General features: G+C 46.5%; 1 long non-coding RNA gene across 1 annotated transcript; it reads right to left on the bottom strand.

Moving 5' to 3' along the window:
- Window positions 1-15,687: 15,687 nt before the first annotated feature.
- On the bottom strand, window positions 15,688-23,278 carry LOC142569084 (uncharacterized). The gene is made up of 4 exons (XR_012825640.1): window positions 22,942-23,278; window positions 21,844-21,948; window positions 18,580-18,724; window positions 15,688-15,785 (listed from the first exon to the last, which is right to left on the bottom strand). It is a non-coding gene; the product is annotated as an uncharacterized LOC142569084 (long non-coding RNA).
- Window positions 23,279-23,925: the final 647 nt, after the last annotated feature.

Consider the following 23,925-nt stretch of genomic DNA (forward strand, 5'->3'; position numbering starts at 1 on the left):
CTACCAAAAGATGCATGCGCATGCTAAAACGCGTTTTGGCACAAATCCATGTGCGGGGTGCTAAAAAGAGCAGCATCGGCATGCTTTTCACGTCGTTTGGTAGAAATCCACGCGCGCGTTCTGCCAAAAGCACCATTTGCATGCCTATCGTGTGGTTTTGCAGAAAACTGCGTCCGCGTCTACCAAAAGATGCATGCGCATGCTTAAAACGCGCTTTGGCACAAATCCATGTGCGGATGTTAAAAAGAGCAGCATCGGCATGCTTTTCACGTCGTTTGGTAGAAATCCACGCGCGCGGTTCTGCCAAAAGCACCATTTGCATGCCTATCGAGTGGTTTTGCAGAGAAACTGCGTCCGCGTCTACCAAAAGATGCATGCGCATGCTTAAAACGCGCTTTGGCACAAATCCATGTGCGGATGTTAAAAAGAGCAGCATCGGCATGCTTTTCACGTCGTTTGGTAGAAATCCACGCGCGCGTTCTGCCAAAAGCACCATTTGCATGCATATAGTGTGGTTTTGCAGAAAACTGCGTCCGCGTCTACCAAAAGATGCATGCGCATGCTTAAAACGCGTTTTGGCACAAATCCATGTGCGGGTGCTAAAAAGAGCAGCATCGGCATGCTTTCACGTCGTTTGGTAGAAATCCACGCGCGCGTTGTGCCAAAAGCACCATTTGCATGCATATCGTGTGGTTTTGCAGAAAACTGCGTCAGCGTCTACCAAAAGATGCATGCGCATGCTAAAAACGCGTTTTGGCACAAATCCATGTGCGGGTGCTAAAAGAGCAGCATCGGCATGCTTTTCACGTCGTTTGGTAGAAATCCACGCGCGCGTTCTGCAAAAACCACCATTTGCATGCATATCATGTGGTTTTGCAGAAAACTGCGTCCGCGTCTACCAAAAGATGCATGCGCATGCTAAAAACGCGTTTTGGCACAAGTCCATGTGCGGGTGCTAAAAAGAGCAGCATCGGCATGCTTTTCACGTCGTTTGGTAGAAATCCACGCGCGCGTTCTGCAAAAGCACCATTTGCATGCATATCGTGTGGTTTTGCAGAAAACTGCGTCCGCGTCTACCAAAAGATGCATGCGCATGCTTAAAACGCGTTTTGGAACAAATCCATGTGCGGGTGCTAAAAAGAGCAGCATCGGCATGCTTTTCACGTCGTTTGGTAGAAATCCACGCGCGCGTTGTGCCAAAAGCACCATTTGCATGCATATCGTGTGGTTTTGCAGAAAACTGCGTCCGCGTCTACCAAAAGATGCATGCGCATGCTAAAAACGCGTTTTGGCACAAATCCATGTGCGGGTGCTAAAAAGAGCAGCATCGGCATGCTTTTCCACGTCGTTTGGTAGAAATCCACGCGCGCCGTTCTGCCAAAAGCACCATTTGCATGCCTATCGTGTGGTTTGCAGAAAACTGCGTCCGCGTCTACCAAAGATGCATGCGCATGCTTAAAACGCGCTTTTGGCACAAATCCATGTGCGGATGTTAAAAAGAGCAGCATCGGCATGCTTGTCACGTCGTTTGGTAGAAATCCACGCGCGCGTTCTGCCAAAAGCACCATTTGCATGCCTATCGTGTGGTTTTGCAGAAAACTGCGTCCGCGTCTACCAAAAGATGCATGTGCATGCTAAAAACGCGTTTTGGCACAAATCCATGTGCGGGTGCTAAAAAGAGCAGCATCGGCATACTTTTCACGTCGTTTGGTAGAAATCCACGCGCGCGTTCTGCCAAAAGCACCATTTGCATGCCTATCGTGTGGTTTTTGCAGAAAACTGCGTCCGCGTCTACCAAAAGATGCCATGCCATGCTTTAAAACGCGCTTTGGCACAAATCCATGTGCGGATGTTAAAAAGAGCAGCATCGGCATGCTTTTCACGTCGTTTGGTAGAAATCCACGCGCGCGTTCTGCCAAAAGCACCATTTGCATGCCTATCATGTGGTTTTGCAGAAAAGTGCGTCCGCGTCTACCAAAAGATGCATGCGCATGCTAAAACGCGTTTTGGCACAAATCCATGTGCGGGTGCTAAAAGAGCAGCATCGGCATGCTTTTCACGTCGTTTGGTAGAAATCCACGCGCGCGTTCTGCAAAAGCACCATTTTGCATGCATATCGTGTGGTTTTGCAGAAAACTGCGTCCGCGTCTACCAAAAGATGCATGCGCATGCTTAAAACGCGTTTGGCACAAATCCATGTGCGGGTGCTAAAAAAGAGCAGCATCGGCATGCTTTTCACGTCGTTTGGTAGAAATCCACGCGCGCGTTGTGCCAAAAGCACCATTTGCATGCATATCGTGTGGTTTTGCAGAAATACTGCGTCCGCGTCTACCAAAAGATGCATGCGCATGCTTGAAACCGCGCTTTGGCACAAATCCATGTGCGTTGCTAAAAAGATCAGCATCGGCATGCTTTTCACGTCGTTTGGTAGAAATCCACGCGCGCGTTCTGCCCAAAGCGCCATTTGCATGCATATCGTGTGGTTTTGCAGAAACTGCGTCCGCGTCTACCAAAAGATCGCATGCGCATGCTAAAAACGCGTTTTGGCACAAATCCATGTGCGGGTGCTAAAAATAGCAGCATCGGCATGCTTTTCACGTCGTTTGGTAGAAATCCACGCGCGCGTTCTGCCAAAAGCACCATTTGCATGCATATCGTGTGGTTTTTGCAAAAAACTGCGTCCGCGTCTACCAAAAGATGCATGCGCATGCTTAAAACGCGTTTTGGCACAAATCCATGTGCGGATGTTAAAAAGAGCAGCATCGGCATGCTTTTCCCACGTCGTTTGGTAGAAATCCACGCGCGCGTTCTGCAAAAGCACCATTTGCATGCATATCGTGTGGTTTTGCAGAAAACTGCGTCCGCGTCTACCAAAAGATGCATGCGCATGCTTAAAACGCGCTTTGGCACAAATCCATGTGCGGATGTTAAAAAGAGCAGCATCGGCATGCTTTTCACGTCGTTTGGTAGAAATCCACGCGCGCGTTCTGCCAAAAGCACCATTTGCATGCCTATCGTGTGGTTTTGCAGAAAACTGCGTCCGCGTCTACCAAAAGATGCATGCGCATGCTTAAACGCGCTTTGGCACAAATCCATGTGCGGATGTTAAAAAGAGCAGCATCGGCATGCTTTTCACGTCGTTTGGTAGAATCCACGCGCGCGTTCTGCCCAAAAGCACCATTTGCATGCATATCGTGTGGTTTTGCAGTAAACTGCGTCCGCGTCTACCAAAAGATGCATGCGCATGCTTAAAACGCGCTTTGGCACAAATCCATGTGCGGATGTTAAAAAGAGCAGCATCGGCATGCTTTTCACGTTGTTTGGTAGAAATCCACGCGCGCGTTCTGCCGAAAGCACCATTTGCATGCCTATCGTGTGGTTTTGCAGAAAACTGCGTCCGCGTCTACCAAAAGATGTATGCGCATGCTTAAAACGCGCTTGGCACAATCCATGTGCGGATGTTAAAAAGAGCAGCATCGGCATGCATTTCACGTCGTTTGGTAGAAATCCACGCGCGCGTTCTGCCAAAAGCACCATTTGCATGCATATCGTATGGTTTTGCAGAAAACTGCGTCCGCGTCTACCAAAAGATGCATGCGCATGCTTAAAACGCGCTTTGGCACAAATCCATGTGCGGATGTTAAAAAGAGCAGCATCGGCATGCTTTTCACGTCGTTTGGTAGAAATCCACGCGCGCGTTCTGCCAAAAGCACCATTTGCATGCCTATCGTGTGGTTTTGCAGAAAAGTGCGTCCGCGTCTACCAAAAGATGCATGCGCATGCTAAAAACGCGTTTTGGCACAAATCCATGTGCGGGTGCTAAAATGAGCAGCATCGGCATGCTTTTGACGTCGTTTGGTAGAAATCCACGCGCGCGTTCTGCCAAAAGCACCATTTGCATGCATAATCGTGTGGTTTTGCAGAAAACTGCGTCCGCGTCTACCAAAAGATGCATGCGCATGCTTAAAAACGCGTTTGGCACAAATCCATGTGCGGGTGCTAAAAAGAGCAGCATCGGCATGCTTTTCACGTCGTTTGGTAGAAATCCCACGCGCGCGTTGTGCCAAAAGCACCATTTGCATGCATATCGTGTGGTTTTGCAGAAAACTTGCGTCCGCGTCTACCAAAAGATGCATGCGCATGCTAAAAACGCGTTTTGGCACAAATCCATGTGCGGGTGCTAAAAAGAGCAGCATCGGCATGCTTTTCACGTCGTTTGGTAGAAATCCACGCGCGCGTTCTGCCAAAAGCACCATTTGCATGCCTATCGTGTGCTTTTGCAGAAAACTGCGTCCGCGTCTACCAAAAGATGCATGCGCATGCTTAAAACGCGCTTTGGCACAAATCCTTGTGCGGATGTTAAAAAGAGCAGCATCGGCATGCTTTTCACGTCGTTTGGTAGAAATCCACGCGCGCGTTCTGCCAAAAGCACCATTTGCATGCCTATCGTGTGGTTTTGCAGAAAACTGCGTCCGCGTCTACCAAAAGATGCATGCGCATGCTTAAAACGCGCTTTGGCACAAATCCATGTGCGGATGTTAAAAAGAGCAGCATCGGCATGCTTTTCACGTCGTTTGGTAGAAATCCACGCGCGCGTTCTGCCAAAAGCACCATTTGCATGCATATCGTGTGGTTTTGCAGAAAACTGCGTCCGCGTCTACGAAAAGATGCATGCGCATGCTTAAAACGCGCTTTGGCACAAATCCATGTGCGGATGTTAAAAAGAGCAGCATCGGCATGCTTTTCACGTTGTTTGGTAGAAATCCACGCGCGCGTTCTTCCAAAAGCACCATTTGCATGCCTATCGTGTGGTTTTGCAGAAAACTGCGTCCGCGTCTACCAAAAGATGCATGCGCATGCTTAAAACGCGCTTTGGCACAAATCCATGTGCGGATGCTAAAAAGAGCAGCATCGGCATGCTTTTCACGTCGTTTGGTAGAAATCCACGCGCGCGTTCTGCCCAAAGCGCCATTTGCATGCATATCGTGTGGTTTTGCAGAAAACTGCGTCCGCGTCTACCAAAAGATGCATGCGCATGCTAAAAACGCGTTTTGGCACAAATCCATGTGCGGGTGCTAAAAATAGCAGCATCGGCATGCTTTTCACGTCGTTTGGTAGAAATCCACGCGCGCGTTCTGCCAAAAGCACCATTTGCATGCATATCGTGTGGTTTTGCAAAAAACTGCGTCCGCGTCTACCAAAAGATGCATGCGCATGCTTAAAACGCGTTTTGGCACAAATCCATGTGCGGGTGCTAAAAAGAGCAGCATCGGCATGCTTTTCACGTCCTTTGGTAGAAATCCACGCGCGCGTTGTGCCAAAAGCACCATTTGCATGCATATCGTGTGGTTTTGCAGAAAAGTGCGTCCGCGTCTACCAAAAGATGCATGTGCATGCTAAAAACGCGTTTTGGCACAAATCCATGTGCGGGTGCTAAAAAGAGCAGCATCGGCATGCTTTTCACGTCGTTTGGTAGAAATCCACGCGCGCGTTCTGCCAAAAGCACCATTTGCATGCCTATCGTGTGGTTTTGCAGAAAACTGCGTCCGCGTCTACCAAAAGATGCATGCGCATGCTTAAAACGCGCTTTGGCACAAATCCATGTGCGGATGTTAAAAAGAGCAGCATCGGCATGCTTTTCACGTCGTTTGGTAGAAATCCACGCGCGCGTTCTGCCAAAAGCACCATTTGCATGCATATCGTGTGGTTTTGCAGAAAACTGCGTCCGCGTCTACCAAAAGATGCATGTGCATGCTAAAAACGCGTTTTGGCACAAATCCATGTGCGGGTGCTAAAAAGAGCAGCATCGGCATGCTTTTCACGTCGTTTGGTAGAAATCCACGCGCGCGTTCTGCCAAAAGCACCATTTGCATGCATATCGTGTGGTTTTGCAGAAAACTGCGTCCGCGTCTACCAAAAGATGCATGCGCATGCTTAAAACGCGTTTTGGCACAAATACATGTGCGGGTGCTAAAAAGAGCAGCATCGGCATGCTTTTCACATCGTTTGGTAGAAATCCACGCGCGCGTTCTGCCAAAAGCACCATTTGCATGCCTATCGTGTGGTTTTGCAGAAAACTGCGTCCGCGTCTACCAAAAGATGCATGCGCATGCTTAAAACGCGCTTTGGCACAAATCCATGTGCGGATGTTAAAAAGAGCAGCATCGGCATGCTTTTCACGTCGTTTGGTAGAAATCCACGAGCGCGTTCTGCCAAAAGCACCATTTGCATGCATATCTTGTGGTTTTGCAGAAAACTGCGTCCGCGTCTACCAAAAGATGCATGCGCGTGCTAAAAACGCGTTTTGGCACAAATCCATGTGCGGGTGCTAAAAAGAGCAGCATCGGCATGCTTTTCACGTCGTTTGGTAGAAATCCACGAACGCGTTCTGCAAAAGCACCATTGGCATGCATATCGTGTGGTTTTGCAGAAAAGTGCGTCCGCGTCTACCAAAAGATGCATGCGCATGCTAAAAACGCGTTTTGGCACAAATCCATGTGCGGGTCCTAAAAAGAGCAGCATCGGCATGCTTTTCACGTCGTTTGGTAGAAATCCACGCGCGCGTTCTGCCAAAAGCACCATTTGCATGCATAACGTGTGGTTTTGCGGAAAACTGCGTCCGCGTCTACCAAAAGATGCATGCGCATGCTAAAAACGCGTTTTGGCACAAATCCATGTGCGGGTGCTAAAAAGAGCAGCATCGGCATGCTTTTCACGTCGTTTGGTAGAAATCCACGCGCGCGTTCTGCCAAAACCACCATTTGCATGCATATCGTGTGGTTTTGCAGAAAACTGCGTCCGCGTCTACCAAAAGATGCATGCGCATGCTTAAAACGCGTTTTGGCACAAATCCATGTGCGGGTGCTAAAAAGAGCAGCATCGGCATGCTTTTCACGTCGTTTGGTAGAAATCCACGCGCGCGTTCTGCCAAAAGCACCATTTGCATGCATATCGTGTTGTTTTGCAGAAAAGTGCGTCCGCGTCTACCAAAAGATGCATGCGCATGCTAAAAACGCGTTTTGGCACAAATCCATGTGCGGGTGCTAAAAAGAGCAACATCGGCATGCTTTTCACGTCGTTTGGTAGAAATCCACGCGCGCGTTCTGCCAAAAGCACCATTTGCATGCATATCGTGTGGTTTTGCAGAAAACTGCGTCCGCGTCTACCAAAAGATGCATGCGCATGCTTAAAACGCGTTTGGCACAAATCCATGTGCGGGTGCTAAAAAGAGCAGCATCGGCACGCTTTTCACGTCGTTTGGTAGAAATCCACGCGCGCGTTGTGCCAAAAGCACCATTTGCATGCATATCGTGTGGTTTTGCAGAAAACTGCGTCCGCGTCTACCAAAAGATGCATGCGCATGCTAAAAACGCGTTTTGGCACAAATCCATGTGCGGGTGCTAAAAAGAGCAGCATCGGCATGCTTTTCACGTCGTTTGGTAGAAATCCACGCGCGCGTTCTGCCAAAAGCACCATTTGCATGCCTATCGTGTGGTTTTGCAGAAAACTGCGTCCGCGTCTACCAGAAGATGCATGCGCATGCTTAAAACGCGCTTTGGCACAAATCCATGTGCGGATGTTAAAAAGAGCAGCATCGGCATGCTTTTCACGTCGTTTGGTAGAAATCCACGCGCGCGTTCTGCCAAAAGCACCATTTGCATGCCTATCGTGTGGTTTTGCAGAAAACTGCGTCCGCGTCTACCAAAAGATGCATGCGCATGCTTAAAACGCGCTTTGGCAAAAATCCATGTGCGGATGGTAAAAAGAGCAGCATCGGCATGCTTTTCACGTCGTTTGGTAGAAATCCACGCGCGCGTTCTGCCAAAAGCACCATTTGCATGCATATCGTGTGGTTTTGCAGAAAACTGCGTCCGCGTCTACCAAAAGATGCATGCGCATGCTTAAAACGCGCTTTGGCACAAATCCATGTGCGGATGTTAAAAAGAGCAGCATCGGCATGCTTTTCACGTTGTTTGGTAGAAATCCACGCGCGCGTTCTGCCAAAAGCACCATTTGCATGCCTATCGTGTGGTTTTGCAGAAAACTGCGTCCGCGTCTACCAAAAGATGCATGCGCATGCTTAAAACGCGCTTTGGCACAAATCCATGTGCGGATGCTAAAAAGAGCAGCATCGGCATGCTTTTCACGTCGTTTGGTAGAAATCCACGCGCGCGTTCTGCCCAAAGCGCCATTTGCATGCATATCGTGTGGTTTTGCAGAAAACTGCGTCCGCGTCTAACAAAAGGTGCATGCGCATGCTAAAAACGCGTTTTGGCACAAATCCATGTGCGGGTGCTAAAAATAGCAGCATCGGCATGCTTTTCACGTCGTTTGGTAGAAATCCACGCGCGCGTTCTGCCAAAAGCACCATTTGCATGCATATCGTGTGGTTTTGCAGAAAACTGCGTCCGCGTCTACCAAAAGATGCATGCGCATGCTTAAAACGCGTTTTGGCACAAATCCATGTGCGGGTGCTAAAAGAGGAGCATCGGCATGCTTTTCACGTCGTTTGGTAGAAATCCACGCGAGCGTTGTGCCAAAAGCACCATTTGCATGCATATCGTGTGGTTTTGCAGAAAACTGCGTCCGCGTCTACCAAAAGATGCATGTGCATGCTAAAAACGCGTTTGCGGGTGCTAAAAAGAGCAGCATCGGCATGCTTTTCACGTCGTTTGGTAGAAATCCACGCGCGCGTTCTGCCAAAAGCACCATTTGCATGCCTATCGTGTGGTTTTGCAGAAACCTGCGTCCGCGTCTACCAAAAGATGCATGCGCATGCTTAAAACGCGCTTTGGCACAAATCCATGTGCGGATGTTAAAAAGAGCAGCATCGGCATGCTTTTCACGTCGTTTGGTAGAAATCCACGCGCGCGTTCTGCCAAAAGCACCATTTGCATGCATATCGTGTGGTTTGCAGAAAACTGCGTCCGCGTCTACCAAAGATGCATGCGCATGCTTAAAACGCGCTTTGGCACAAATCCATGTGCGGATGTTAAAAAGAGCAGCATCGGCATGCTTTTCACGTTGTTTGGTAGAAATCCACGCGCGCGTTCTGCCAAAAGCACCATTTGCATGCCTATCGTGTGGTTTTGCAGAAAACTGCGTCCGCGTCTACCAAAAGATGCATGCGCATGCTTAAAACGCGCTTTCGCACAAATCCATGTGCGGATGCTAAAAAGAGCAGCATCGGCATGCTTTTCACGTCGTTTGGTAGAAATCCACGCGCGCGTTCTGCCAAAAGCACCATTTGCATGCATATCGTGTGGCTTTGCAGAAAAGTGCGTCCGCGTCTACCAAAAGATGCATGCGCATGCTAAAAACGCGTTTTGGCACAAATCCATGTGCGGGTGCTAAAAAGAGCAGCATCGGCATGCTTTTCACGTCGTTTGGTAGAAATCCACGCGCGCGTTCTGCCAAAAGCACCATTTGCATGCATATCGTGTGGTTTTGCAGAAAAGTGCGTCCGCGTCTACCAAAAGATGCATGCGCATGCTAAAAACGCGTTTTGGCACAAATCCATGTGCGGGTGCTAAAAAGAGCAGCATCGGCATGCTTTTCACGTCGTTTGGTAGAAATCCACGCGCGCGTTCTGCCAAAAGCACCATTTGCATGCATATCGTGTGGTTTTGCAGAAAACTGCGTCCGCGTCTACCAAAAGATGCATGCGCATGCTTAAAACGCCTTTTGGCACAAATCCATGTGCGGGTGCTAAAAAGAGCAGCATCGGCATGCTTTTCACGTCGTTTGGTAGAAATCCACGCGCGCGTTGTGCCAAAAGCACCATTTGCATGCATATCGTGTGGTTTTCCAGAAAACTGCGTCCGCGTCTACCAAAAGATGCATGCGCATGCTAAAAACGCGTTTTGGCACAAATCCATGTGCGGGTGCTAAAAAGAGCAGCATCGGCATGCTTTTCACGTCGTTTGGTAGAAATCCACGCGCGCGTTCTGCCAAAAGCACCATTTGCATGCCTATCGTGTGGTTTTGCAGAAAACTGCGTCCGCGTCTACCAAAACATGCATGCGCATGCTTAAAACGCGTTTTGGCACAAATCCATGTGCGGGTGCTAAAAAGAGCAGCATCGGCATGCTTTTCACGTCGTTTGGTAGAAATCCACGCGCGCGTTCTGCCAAAAGCACCATTTGCATGCATATCGTGTGGTTTTGCAGAAAAGTGCGTCCGCGTCTACCAAAAGATGCATGCGCATGCTAAAAACGCGTTTTGACACAAATCCATGTGCGGGTGCTAAAAAGAGCAGCATCGGCATGCTTTTCACGTCGTTTGGTAGAAATCCACGCGCGCGTTCTGCCAAAAGCACCATTTGCATGCATATCGTGTGGTTTTGCAGAAAACTGCGTCCGCGTCTACCAAAAGATGCATGCGCATGCTTTAAACGCGTTTTGGCACAAATCCATGTGCGGGTGCTAAAAAGAGCAGCATCGGCATGCTTTTCACGTCGTTTGGTAGAAATCCACGCGCGCGTTGTGCCAAAAGCACCATTTGCATGCATATCGTGTGGTTTTGCAGAAAACTGCGTCCGCGTCTACCAAAAGATGCATGCGCATGCTCAAAACGCGTTTTGGCACAAATCCATGTGCGGGTGCTAAAAAGAGCAGTATCGGCATGCTTTTCACGTCGTTTGGTAGAAATCCACGCGCGCGTTCTGCCAAAAGCACCATTTGCATGCCTATCGTGTGGTTTTGCAGAAAACTGCGTCCGCGTCTACCAAAAGATGCATGCGCATGCTAAAAACGCGTTTTGGCACAAATCCATGTGCGGGTGCTAAAAAGAGCAGCATCGGCATGCTTTTCACGTCGTTTGGTAGAAATCCACGCGCGCGTTCTGCCAAAAGCACCATTTGCATGCCTATCGTGTGGTTTTGCAGAAAACTGCGTCCGCGTCTACCAAAAGATGCATGCGCATGCTTAAAACGCGCTTTGGCACAAATCCATGTGCGGATGTTAAAAAGAGCAGCATCGGCATGCTTTTCACGTCGTTTGGTAGAAATCCACGCGCGCGTTCTGCCAAAAGCACCATTTGCATGCCTATCGTGTGGTTTTGCAGAAAACTGCGTCCGCGTCTACCAAAAGATGCATGCGCATGCTTAAAACGCGTTTTGGCACAAATCCATGTGCGGGTGCTAAAAAGAGCAGCATCGGCATGCTTTTCACGTCGTTTGGTAGAAATCCACGCGCGCGTTCTGCCAAAAGCACCATTTGCATGCATATCGTGTGGTTTTGCAGAAAAGTGCGTCCGCGTCTACCAAAAGATGCATGCGCATGCTAAAAACGCGTTTTGGCACAAATCCATGTGCGGGTGCTAAAAAGAGCAGCATCGGCATGCTTTTCACGTCGTTTGGTAGAAATCCACGCGCGCGTTCTGCCAAAAGCACCATTTGCATGCATATCGTGTGGTTTTGCAGAAAACTGCGTCCGCGTCTACCAAAAGATGCATGCGCATGCTTAAAACGCCTTTTGGCACAAATCCATGTGCGGGTGCTAAAAAGAGCAGCATCGGCATGCTTTTCACGTCGTTTGGTAGAAATCCACGCGCGCGTTGTGCCAAAAGCACCATTTGCATGCATATCGTGTGGTTTTGCAGAAAACTGCGTCCGCGTCTACCAAAAGATGCATGCGCATGCTAAAAACGCGTTTTGGCACAAATCCATGTGCGGGTGCTAAAAAGAGCAGCATCGGCATGCTTTTCACGTCGTTTGGTAGAAATCCACGCGCGCGTTCTGCCAAAAGCACCATTTGCATGCCTATCGTGTGGTTTTGCAGAAAACTGCGTCCGCGTCTACCAAAACATGCATGCGCATGCTTAAAACGCGTTTTGGCACAAATCCATGTGCGGGTGCTAAAAAGAGCAGCATCGGCATGCTTTTCACGTCGTTTGGTAGAAATCCACGCGCGCGTTCTGCCAAAAGCACCATTTGCATGCATATCGTGTGGTTTTGCAGAAATGTGCGTCCGCGTCTACCAAAAGATGCATGCGCATGCTAAAAACGCGTTTTGGCACAAATCCATGTGCGGGTGCTAAAAAGAGCAGCATCGGCATGCTTTTCACGTCGTTTGGTAGAAATCCACGCGCGCGTTCTGCCAAAAGCACCATTTGCATGCATATCGTGTGGTTTTGCAGAAAACTGCGTCCGCGTCTACCAAAAGATGCATGCGCATGCTTTAAACGCGTTTTGGCACAAATCCATGTGCGGGTGCTAAAAAGAGCAGCATCGGCATGCTTTTCACGTCGTTTGGTAGAAATCCACGCGCGCGTTGTGCCAAAAGCACCATTTGCATGCATATCGTGTGGTTTTGCAGAAAACTGCGTCCGCGTCTACCAAAAGATGCATGCGCATGCTCAAAACGCGTTTTGGCACAAATCCATGTGCGGGTGCTAAAAAGAGCAGTATCGGCATGCTTTTCACGTCGTTTGGTAGAAATCCACGCGCGCGTTCTGCCAAAAGCACCATTTGCATGCCTATCGTGTGGTTTTGCAGAAAACTGCGTCCGCGTCTACCAAAAGATGCATGCGCATGCTAAAAACGCGTTTTGGCACAAATCCATGTGCGGGTGCTAAAAAGAGCAGCATCGGCATGCTTTTCACGTCGTTTGGTAGAAATCCACGCGCGCGTTCTGCCAAAAGCACCATTTGCATGCCTATCGTGTGGTTTTGCAGAAAACTGCGTCCGCGTCTACCAAAAGATGCATGCGCATGCTTAAAACGCGCTTTGGCACAAATCCATGTGCGGATGTTAAAAAGAGCAGCATCGGCATGCTTTTCACGTCGTTTGGTAGAAATCCACGCGCGCGTTCTGCCAAAAGCACCATTTGCATGCCTATCGTGTGGTTTTGCAGAAAACTGCGTCCGCGTCTACCAAAAGATGCATGCGCATGCTTAAAACGCGCTTTGGCACAAATCCATGTGCGGATGTTAAAAAGAGCAGCATCGGCATGCTTTTCACGTCGTTTGGTAGAAATCCACGCGCGCGTTCTGCCAAAAGCACCATTTGCATGCATATCGTGTGGTTTTGCAGAAAACTGCGTCCGCGTCTACCAAAAGATGCATGCGCATGCTTAAAACGCGCTTTGGCACAAATCCATGTGCGGATGTTAAAAAGAGCAGCATCGGCATGCTTTTCACGTTGTCTGGTAGAAATCCACGCGCGCGTTCTGCCAAAAGCACCATTTGCATGCCTATCGTGTGGTTTTGCAGAAAACTGCGTCCGCATCTACCAAAAGATGCATGCGCATGCTTAAAACGCGCTTTGGCACAAATCCATGTGCGGATGCTAAAAAGAGCAGCATCGGCATGCTTTTCATGTCGTTTGGTAGAAATCCACGTGCGCGTTCTGCCAAAAGCACCATTTGCATGCATATCGTGTGGTTTTGCAGAAAACTGCGTCCGCGTCTACCAAAAGATGCATGCGCATGCTAAAAACGCGTTTTGGCACAAATCCATGTGCGGGTGCTAAAAGGAGCAGCATCGGCATGCTTTTCACGTCGTTTGGTAGAAATCCACGCGCGCGTTCTGCCAAAAGCACCATTTGCATGCATATCGTGTGGTTTTGCAGAAAACTGCGTCCGCGTCTACCAAAAGGTGCATGCGCATGCTTAAAACGCGTTTTGGCACAAATCCATGTGCGGGTGCTAAAAAGAGCAGCATCGGCATGCTTTTCACGTCGTTTGGTAGAAATCCACGCGCGCGTTGTGCCAAAAGCACCATTTGCATGCATATCGTGTGGTTTTGCAGAAAACTGCGTCCGCGTCTACCAAAAGATGCATGCGCATGCTAAAAACGCGTTTTGGCACAAATCCATGTGCGGGTGCTAAAAAGAGCAGCATCGGCATGCTTTTCACGTCGTTTGGTAGAAATCCACGCGCGCGTTCTGCCAAAAGCACCATTTGCATGCCTATCGTGTGGTTTTGCAGAAAACTGCGTCCGCGTCTACCAAAAGATGCATGCGCATGCTTAAAACGCGCTTTGGCACAAATCCATGTGCGGATGTTAAAAAGAGCAGCATCGGCATGCTTTTCACGTCGTTTGGTAGAAATCCACGCGCGCGTTCTGCCAAAAGCACCATTTGCATGCCTATCGTGTGGTTTTGCAGAAAACTGCGTCCGCGTCTACCAAAAGATGCATGCGCATGCTTAAAACGCGCTTTGGCACAAATCCATGTGCGGATGTTAAAAAGAGCAGCATCGGCATGCTTTTCACGTCGTTTGGTAGAAATCCACGCGCGCGTTCTGCCAAAAGCACCATTTGCATGCATATCGTGTGGTTTTGCAGAAAACTGCGTCCGCGTCTACCAAAAGATGCATGCGCATGCTTAAAACGCGCTTTGGCACAAATCCATGTGCGGATGTTAAAAAGAGCAGCATCGGCATGCTTTTCACGTTGTTTGGTAGAAATCCACGCGCGCGTTCTGCCAAAAGCACCATTTGCATGCCTATCGTGTGGTTTTGCAGAAAACTGCGTCCGCGTCTACCAAAAGATGCATGCGCATGCTTAAAACGCGCTTTGGCACAAATCCATGTGCGGATGCTAAAAAGAGCAGCATCGGCATGCTTTTCACGTCGTTTGGTAGAAATCCACGCGCGCGTTCTGCCCAAAGCGCCATTTGCATGCATATCGTGTGGTTTTGCAGAAAACTGCGTCCGCGTCTACCAAAAGATGCATGCGCATGCTAAAAACGCGTTTTGGCACAAATCCATGTGCGGGTGCTAAAAATAGCAGCATCGGCATGCTTTTCACATCGTTTGGTAGAAATCCACGCGCGCGTTCTGCCAAAAGCACCATTTGCATGCATATCGTGTGGTTTTGCAGAAAACTGCGTCCGCGTCTACCAAAAGATGCATCCCTACTAAAAAATCCTATTTGTTTTCAAACGGGTTTCATCAAATAGGGTTATGGAACGGGACCCCGTTTGATCCTGTTCAGTCCTGACCTGTTTAAATCCTGTTTATTCCTGTTTAAACCTGACCCGTTTAAATCCTGTTTAAACCTGACCCGTTTAAATCCTGTTCAATCCTGACCTGTTTAATCCCGTCCTATCTAACCCAGACCTGTTTGCCCCTGTTCAGACCTATATTTTACTACATTCATACCAGGTCCTTTCAGAATGGATTGATGTTGCTTAATATAATTTACTCTTTAAACCTATTTTGTACACTTGTGTATTTGCGATCAGCATTGAAGAGAAGTAGATCTGCATTATGTTTGCAACAAGAATGCCACTTTCACATGTAGGTTTGCCTGGTACATTGCTTGATACGAAGATGAACACAATTTTCGGCATAAATTGATTAGCACTACCAACACTGATGTGATACATCATGAACAAGTTTTGTATGACCCACGAGTACGTTCTCTATGTATGACCTACAAGAAAATGCACCCTGAAGAAGACTGTACCTCATTTTCCTATTTACTACAAGTATGCAAATGTAATTCTTGCAAGTTTAGTATATGTTCGATCACTTGTACTCGTCCTTTTTGCTGTAATGGTTTGTTGACAAATCCACAGTAAAGCGTAATTTTGGGGTGAAAAATGTCAGGCAAAGTATTGGAATGTACTTGTAAGTGAAAAAGACAAGTATATTTTACGTAGGTATTTCTGTACACCCACTTGAGCTTTCATTAAGCCTGAAGTCCTCCGGCTTAAGTAAAAGCATGTCATAAATGTCCCAAGCACTCTTTATTGGACCTTCTAACGGTATTTCGATGCATCCAGTCTGCCGAGAGAAGACCGCTGGAGTGGGTTGCTTGGGTGAGAGCGAGCAGGGCACCTGAAAAAGTAAAGCCAATAATTTATCTTGACTCATGCAACAGGTTGGCACATAGGCAAATTTGCCTATGTTCCCACAGATAAGAAAGGTTCAGCATTCCGGTCATAGGAGATAATGAATAAATCTTATTGAAAAATATGTGGTTTCATGCAATGCCTATGTTTCAAGGGAACATGGATTACTGTGGGAGAATAAGCTGTCATAATTAGCAGGCGATTGAAGCAAGTGTTATAGGAAAAAGATGGACACATCGTTTGATTTACAATAATTACTAGTATTGAAGCAACAGAATACAAACAAGAAATACCTTTAAAAACAACACCGACAGGTTGAGATAATAAATTATTCAGAAACTAAACCCTTCTGCCAGCAAAATACCGTAGTGTACTGGCTTTGACATTGCGCTGCTCAGGCAGAGGGCATGGGATTGAATCCCGGCCACAATGGCTGCATTTAGATGGCAGAGAAATGCCAAAACCCCTATGTTAGGTCTATTGGGTACATGTTAAAGGAGACTAGGGATCCCGCCAACTTGAAGTTATAAAAACCGGAGTATATTTCGAGATAAGCAAACTCACAAAAGTAGAAGGCCCTGGCCATGCGAAGACCATATAAAGCCTTTTAAGGTAGGTGCCAGCAGCCGCAAAATTTCTTGTAAAAGCGAAATATAGCAGAAGCGTTATTTTTCCGTAGATCACTTTTGCAAGGTATTTTACAATTTGACACCTGACATGTTGGGCATCTACGGGCAACAGCAATTCTTGCACAGATCATAGCAAACACTGTTGCACCTAGGTATACATAGACACATAGGTATAGGTACAGTCACCGACTGATTTTCCGGACTCCGAAAATTCGAACATGATTACTCGGTCTGCTTCACGGCACCACCATTCTCCCCATGGACCATAATGTATAACAACTTCCGAAAGTTCGGACGCCTTGCAACCTCTTGTCTGATTTTTCGGACACTCCTTGAGCCAACTTGATCGAGAGCACCATGCACCGACTCTGACCGTTGCATGGTTCTACTTGCTGAACGCCATTTTTGTTTTGAACGGAGCCACCTTGCTGCCCCACGAAGTGGTGCTACTGCAAATCCCTGCTCATCATCATCGTTTCTGCCTGGTTTGTAGCTACAGCAGTTCCGGTCTCAGCTTAGTATGCCATGTTAAGACAATCCAGCAGCTGATTTGTTTGTTTCTTCGTGCACGACGCTGCGAGTAGGCCAGGTTTTTTGTTTGTGCAACTGATGTCGGCGTGACGATGTTTGACGAAGCAAGATGGGCCAATTCATTTCACTAATATCTAGAATAGCTACCTGTAAGCACCACCTACCCTTCAACAAGATTTGCAAAGCAAAAAACCTCATCCTGAAAAGTCTGCACATGAAGACATCGGTAGCATCATCAGCGTGGGGCCTCAAGATAATTCGGCAAGCCAGGAAATTACTGACAGCATGAGTGCAAGCATGCCAACAGGAAATCAGTGGCTGAATAATGCACCTTCTACCAATTGGTAGACAGTGCATTTTCGCAAAGCCCTAACTACAGCAGATCATTGTTCAGGAGTTCCCGAATGCACAACTCCATGCCATTTTCACGCCGACTCTAGGGAAGCACCTCTGCACAGTTGCAAGAAAAAAAGCTAGATGCCCCAAGAGAAATGAGCCCACTCAAGCCATCGAAGTTATGTTTACCTTGTCTTCCTACAACTACTCGAAACCTAGGACTGCTGTTTTGCACAAGGGAACAAACGTCAACATTGGTGCCTCGCCCAACACAAGTGGTCTGCGCCGTAGAAGGTGCCATCAGTCAGCCCACAGATGAGGCCCACATCAGTGCTGTCAGTGTGCTGTACAAATTGCAGAAGCACAGCCTACAAGCTTGTCTGCCTTAGTGTGATCGCACCAATGAACGAAAACCAACGAATCAAGTTTGTTTCGTGCCGAGAACAGTTGCCTCATGCTGGATTTTCCTACAATTCTTTCTAAGCACAGATAATGCTTGGTTTGTTGTGTAGGCATGTAAATAATGAAAAGGCCTGCATCACTATCTCTGAAAAAACTCATGTAACAAAGCTTGTACAGTACAGAGGTGCAGTGTCTATCACATACCATTTCGTACAGCAGAGGCTACATCGGATAAACCGACCAATGTATAAATGACTGGCAGCGTGACGAAGCAAACTTGATGCGCGGGTCAGTTAGCAGTGGTAGTGCACTGCTCTCGGCGCACATGCACCTATGTTTGAAAGCTGCTTGATCGTGACAAAATATAAAGACAAAAGCGCTGGAGAGATATCTGATGCTTTTCTTATATGTATGACGAGGAACCTAGCACTAGCTCCCCATGCAGAGAATTACTAGACAGTGAGACTGCTTCTTATCATTGTAAAACAAGTGTCACGCTCACCATGTGATGCGTCCTTTTCGTTTCCGTGCGAACAGCATGTATTCAGATCTATTCTCCCCCTTTCACCTTTTGCACAATATCACTGTGCGAGCAATAATACTGAACTGTTAGTAGCAGTCTGTCAGGTTGCCTCCTTTCTTTCCTTGTGAATTGTGTGCTAAATAAGGCTTTTTTTGGTGAAAGAGTGCTAGTTTAACGCATAAGCTAGCGCCATGGCACTTTGCAATAAAGGAGTTATAATTCTCTAAAAATATGTCCATGCAGAACAGTGCCAAAAGAACACCTTAAAGAAAGAACATGAGTGTATCTATCATAAAGACCAATCCTTGTCTTTTTTCCTTAACATAATTTTCAATACCGATATTGAAGTACAAGCTCACCATATTATATCACCTTGTCAAGGAAGCAAGGCACAATGGTGCCCAACTGTCGCGGGACCAACTTGGATGTGGAGATCAGCGCAGATCAGCAACATAGCATGGTCTGCTTACACTTCTTCTCCAGGTCCAGCCATACCTATAGCAGCTATAAAACAAGTGAGCTTAGAATCACAAGCGAAACAATATAAAAAGTGACACTAAACAAAGCAACTTTCGTTAAGCATAAATAGGATCGAAATGCTGACATTATGCCCATAAGTAACTTCACTTTGAGCAACAAAGCATCCAATTTAAGAAAGATTATATGTATGAGCTATCTATGTGAGAAAGATTAATCGAACGCCCTCTATTTGCCATACTCCTCCCCTTATGCATGGATGTCTCACTGACTGAGTGAGCTGGGCTGATCCCAGGTATAGTGTAATTAAAGGTTGTCACTTGGTGGGCCAATCCCGACACCATTGCATGACTTGTACAATAATTTTAATGTGTATTGTAATGCTGGCCATCCTGCAGGCACTGCAACATTATAGCACCCATAAGTCTAATGGTATTACCTGATAAGGTTAACTAATAAGTGTCCCCAGAAGCATAACTCGGCATGTATACTCGGAGGCCATTATTATTAGAGAAGCAACAGCAGAGGTGAAGCTTTATCCTGTGCCGTATGCAAAATGGCCGAGCACGCCCAGCTTTTGGTTACATTCTCACTTGTGACCACTGCAGCAGGCTGACTGACATGCGTAACCAGCAGTTTGTAGGACCACATTTTCATAACCTGCAATTTTTTTTACATCTGAAGAGATCAGCCTTAAGCTCCATGATGCGCTGCACTCGAGAAGCATTATAAACTGGCAACATTTAAATGCTATGCTGCATGGTTTGTTGCATGCTTTAGGAATTTACTTATTTATTATACACATAGCTCATAGGCTCCAGTTGGAGTATTGCATGAGGTGGCAAGAAAACATCATCATCAGCCTGGTTACGCCCACTGCAGGGCAAAGGCCTCTACCATACTACTCCAACAAGACCGGTCATGTACTAATTGTCACCATGCCGTCCCTGCAAACTTTTTAAGCTCATCCGCCCACCTAACTTTCTGCCGCCCCCTGCTACGCTTCCCTTCCCTTGGAATCCAGTCCGTAACCCTTAATGACCATCGGTTATCTTCCCTCCTCATTACATGTCCTGCCCATGCCCATTTCTTTTTCTTGATTTCAACTAAGATGTCATTAACTCGCGTTTGTTCCCTCACCCAATCTGCTCTTTTCTTATCCCTTAATGTTACACCTATCATTCTTCTCTGCATAGCTCGTTGCGTCGTCCTCAATTTGAGTAGAACCCTTTTCGTAAGCCTCCAGGTTTCTGCCCCGTAGAAACCTGGAGGCTTACAAATTCTGAACTAACAAGGAGAACATTCAACAAAACAAGTCAGACCAAAGAAGAAAAAATAACATACTCTCATAATGGGACTACGTATCTGGCAGCTAGCTTATAAAAAAGACAATTAGGAATGTTTTACTACTGGTAGCGCTTTAGGGGCAGGAATGTAGAATTCCAAGCTTCATACACTTTTAAGCCACCTTTCGTGGCTTTTTGTTTTGAAGTTCTATTCTCTGTACTATTATAGAAATGAATACCCCCCTCCAAAATAAAACGAAGAAAAACATGTAATGCACACTAATGTAACACAATAATGTAATGCACAACAGTGAATACTTAGAAAAATGTAATTAAGAACATGGAGTCTATGTGGGCACAGATGTTAGAACTCTACATGAAAGCATAATAATAAAGGTGGGCGAAGCATTTATGCTTTTGTCGGGCAACCTGCAGCAAGACATACAGGTAAAAGGATATGCATGCCTCACAACACAGTCCCTAAAAATATCTGTCACAATACAGTGAGTAGGTATATCATGCATATCTACAATAGCCCCTAATTATATTTAACTCAGAGGGGGCTACCTATGTAACTTGATCAAACTGCAGGTGGGCCAAATTCTAAATATACGATTCAAGTAGACAGAAAATGGACGTTATGAAAATGTATCTACAGCAAAGGTGTTGTACATTATTGTTGTACATTATGTCATACCTGCCAACCTGTGAACATAATATTTTGTAAAAATGCTGCAGACACTAAATTCTTTGTTGGGGACATAGCACACATTATTTTAAAGCTTGCTCTCAGCACCCCCATTGTTGCATACACACACACATTATTAATAAAGGGAAAATCACACATCTACCCGCTCGTAGCAATTGCTACAAAAGAAACCCGTACGGATTCCTCGAAAGGAAAGCCTCACATATGAAAAAAAGAAATCGTCCAGGTCTGGGAGTCAAACCCGGGACCACCGCCTTTCCGGGACAGTCGCTTTACAATCTAAGATAACCAGGCGGCTAGCAGATGGCCGGGCGAAGTCGAATTTGTCGACAACATGAAGCAAAGGCAAGGGTCTGACGTAATAGTTCTGCGGAAACGCGCAAGGTGTAGAGAAGTAATTAATAAAGGGGAAAAAAATATTACGTCAAACCCTTGCCTTTGCTTCGTGTTGTCAACTAATTCGACTTCGCCCTGGCATCTGCTAGCCACCTGGTTATCTCAGATGGTAGAGTGGCTGCCTCGGAAAGGCGGTAGTCCCGGGTTCGAGTCCCGGACCAGGACGAATTTTTCTTCAACTGTGCGGCTTTCCTTTTGAGGAACACATACGGGTTTCATTTGTAGCAAATGGTGCGAGCGGGTGGACGTCTGATTTTCCCTTTATTAATTACTTCTCTCCACCTCGTGTGTTTGCGCAGAACTATTACGTCACACACACATTATCAACCATTATTTAACTTGTCGTGCAGCACAAAAAGCAGCAGCGAGCTTGAAACCAGTAACTGACAACATTGTTTTTTTTAGATTAGAGAGCTTTACGCTGCTTCAGGAATTTATCTGACCAAACTTCCCAAAAGCAAGTGCCGCTCTGATGTTCTCGTTAGAGATATTGCATTGCTAATAATAAAGCAGTACAAGTACCATTGCAATTAATTTTTTACATGCATTTTAACAATGTCATGCCGTCAATCTCTCAACAGCTTTAAAACATCTTAACCAACACAACTTCGTTGTCTTTCTAAAGTGACATTCATAAAATTGTAAAATGAGCCCACATTTGTAAACCCACGAAAAATTCAGGAGAGTTTCCAAACATGGATGATACTAACAAAATCTGCAGCTCGTGTAAGTGGCAGCAACTGCTTTGCACACACCTTGTCACAGCATGCACATCAGGTACTTTTCCGTGCTGTTGAGGCTGCAGAAGTGCCGCAGGTGCATATGTGGAGGTGCCTCTGGTTCACAAAATCTTGCCATCCCTAAACAATAATAAATGCTCAATTTATTGTAATCCCTGCTGAAACTGTAAACTTGTGATATAAAAAGATCACGTCATATTTTGATAAAAGTCTCATACAACCAGTTACATGAAGCTGCAACTGGTTGTGCAAATATCTGATTGTAACATCACAGGCGGTTAAATAACACGTAAATCGAACTGTAGCAAACATGAATCTACTATGAAAAGGTTCACACAAACGTACAGCTGTATAACGTGAAATGTGAATTGTACTATCAAAAAATTCCGTAGGACATGAAAAGCGTTCCAAAACCTAATTTGTTTATGCGGCGCAACAAAGCACTGCTCCCAAAGGACGATGCGCTCAAAATTACAACAGACCACCTCTATTTCTGGAGAGACAATACAGAAAAGAGAAAGATTTTTCCATTAAAAAGAAGCATTGCTTATGTAATTTCGGCTTCTCTGCAAGATCGGAACCCTTTACAAGTACACGAAAACACACAGGACACTAATACACGTCATCTGACGACACTCTATAAACAGAAGAATTTCCATACAAGCTAAAAATCTGGCCATGCGTCAACGAAGGAATCGGGTGCTATCTCGCGCAGCTGTTAGCTGTGAAGACCGACACATCGACGTACTACTTCTAGAAATGCCTATACCATTTCTCAATGAAAAATTATGTACACAAACAGTAACTTTCTTTCCTTGAATTTTTGTGCCCATTTAGATCAAAGAACCACCCGCGCTAGCGTGCTTCATAGGTGAAAGTAAATAAACCACAGATAGAGCTGTTGGTAACATGAATACGTTTTAGGGCAATTTCCATGGAACTTTTTGCTAAATGTGCACTGCGACATGAAGAACAACCATTTGAAAAGCACATTTATAATTCTTGCTGCTTTACAAATCCGGATTCGGTTGTTGTACGGATCTTGCGATACGTACAACAACGCACACTTCACGAACCATAGACAGGAAGAATGCGCGAAAGCGCCGGACTTACCTTTCTCGGCGTACTCGGAAAACGCTCCTCTTAGTGTCACAGGTGCCGCGGAATCGACTGCACCAACGGTCCTTCCGGCGCACACACTGTTGAATTGCGGATCAACTACAGGACGTAAGAGCACAACTTTCACCAAATTCTTCCGTACAGTGCGATACGATGCGACAGTGCCAGAGGATGAGATCCTTTTCATGAGCCCGGAACAAAGGAAGCGCGAAGGGTCATATCTTCGGCATCGGCGCACCACACGAAGGATACTGCGGGCTACATTACGCGGTCCCAGGGGTTTTGTGATTCTCAATGCATACAAGATGCACCACAATTTTTATCGGCACAGCGTACACACGATTAAACAACTACATCGGACGGCGTCAATACACAGCAAGCACTCACATGTAGCGACAAACTGAAGACGGCAAAATAATATCACCTGTAACTTTACCGGCGCTACCTGTGGTGCCATCTGTAGGCCGCCACCGAAAGCGACCGCGCTTTCGGTGATCTCATGGATGGTGACGGCGTTGTATATCGATGTTATGCGAGTCGTACAGCGTCTTGTACGACGTGTTTCAGCAACGTTGCTTTTAATAGAGAGGACAGCAATCTGCGTATACGCCGTATAGACGTCTCACCCACTTGAAAAACACAACAGGAAATTTTCAGTCTGTCGTATTTTGGGACGTCGTGACTGTCGTTCTGTTCTCTGTAGTGTGACGTCCTGTAGTCGAAAATTCTGTAGTTCCTGATAAATATTTGATTAAAAATTGACAGAGACCAATTTAAGGATATGTAAAATTATTAATACAAAAAAAAATAAAAAAAATAAAAGTAGACAAAAAAACGCATCCGCTGGGAATCGAACTTCGGATCTACCGGTCCCGGGACAAGCATCTTACCACTGCACCACGCCGAACATAGTTGCTATTGAATTGTTTAAGCTATGTCAAGAGTGTAAATCGCTGTCTGGGTTGCTGTTTACATTTA

The sequence above is a fragment of the Dermacentor variabilis genome, unplaced genomic scaffold (assembly GCF_050947875.1).
Source record: "Dermacentor variabilis isolate Ectoservices unplaced genomic scaffold, ASM5094787v1 scaffold_65, whole genome shotgun sequence".
Lineage (NCBI taxonomy): Eukaryota > Metazoa > Arthropoda > Arachnida > Ixodida > Ixodidae > Dermacentor > Dermacentor variabilis.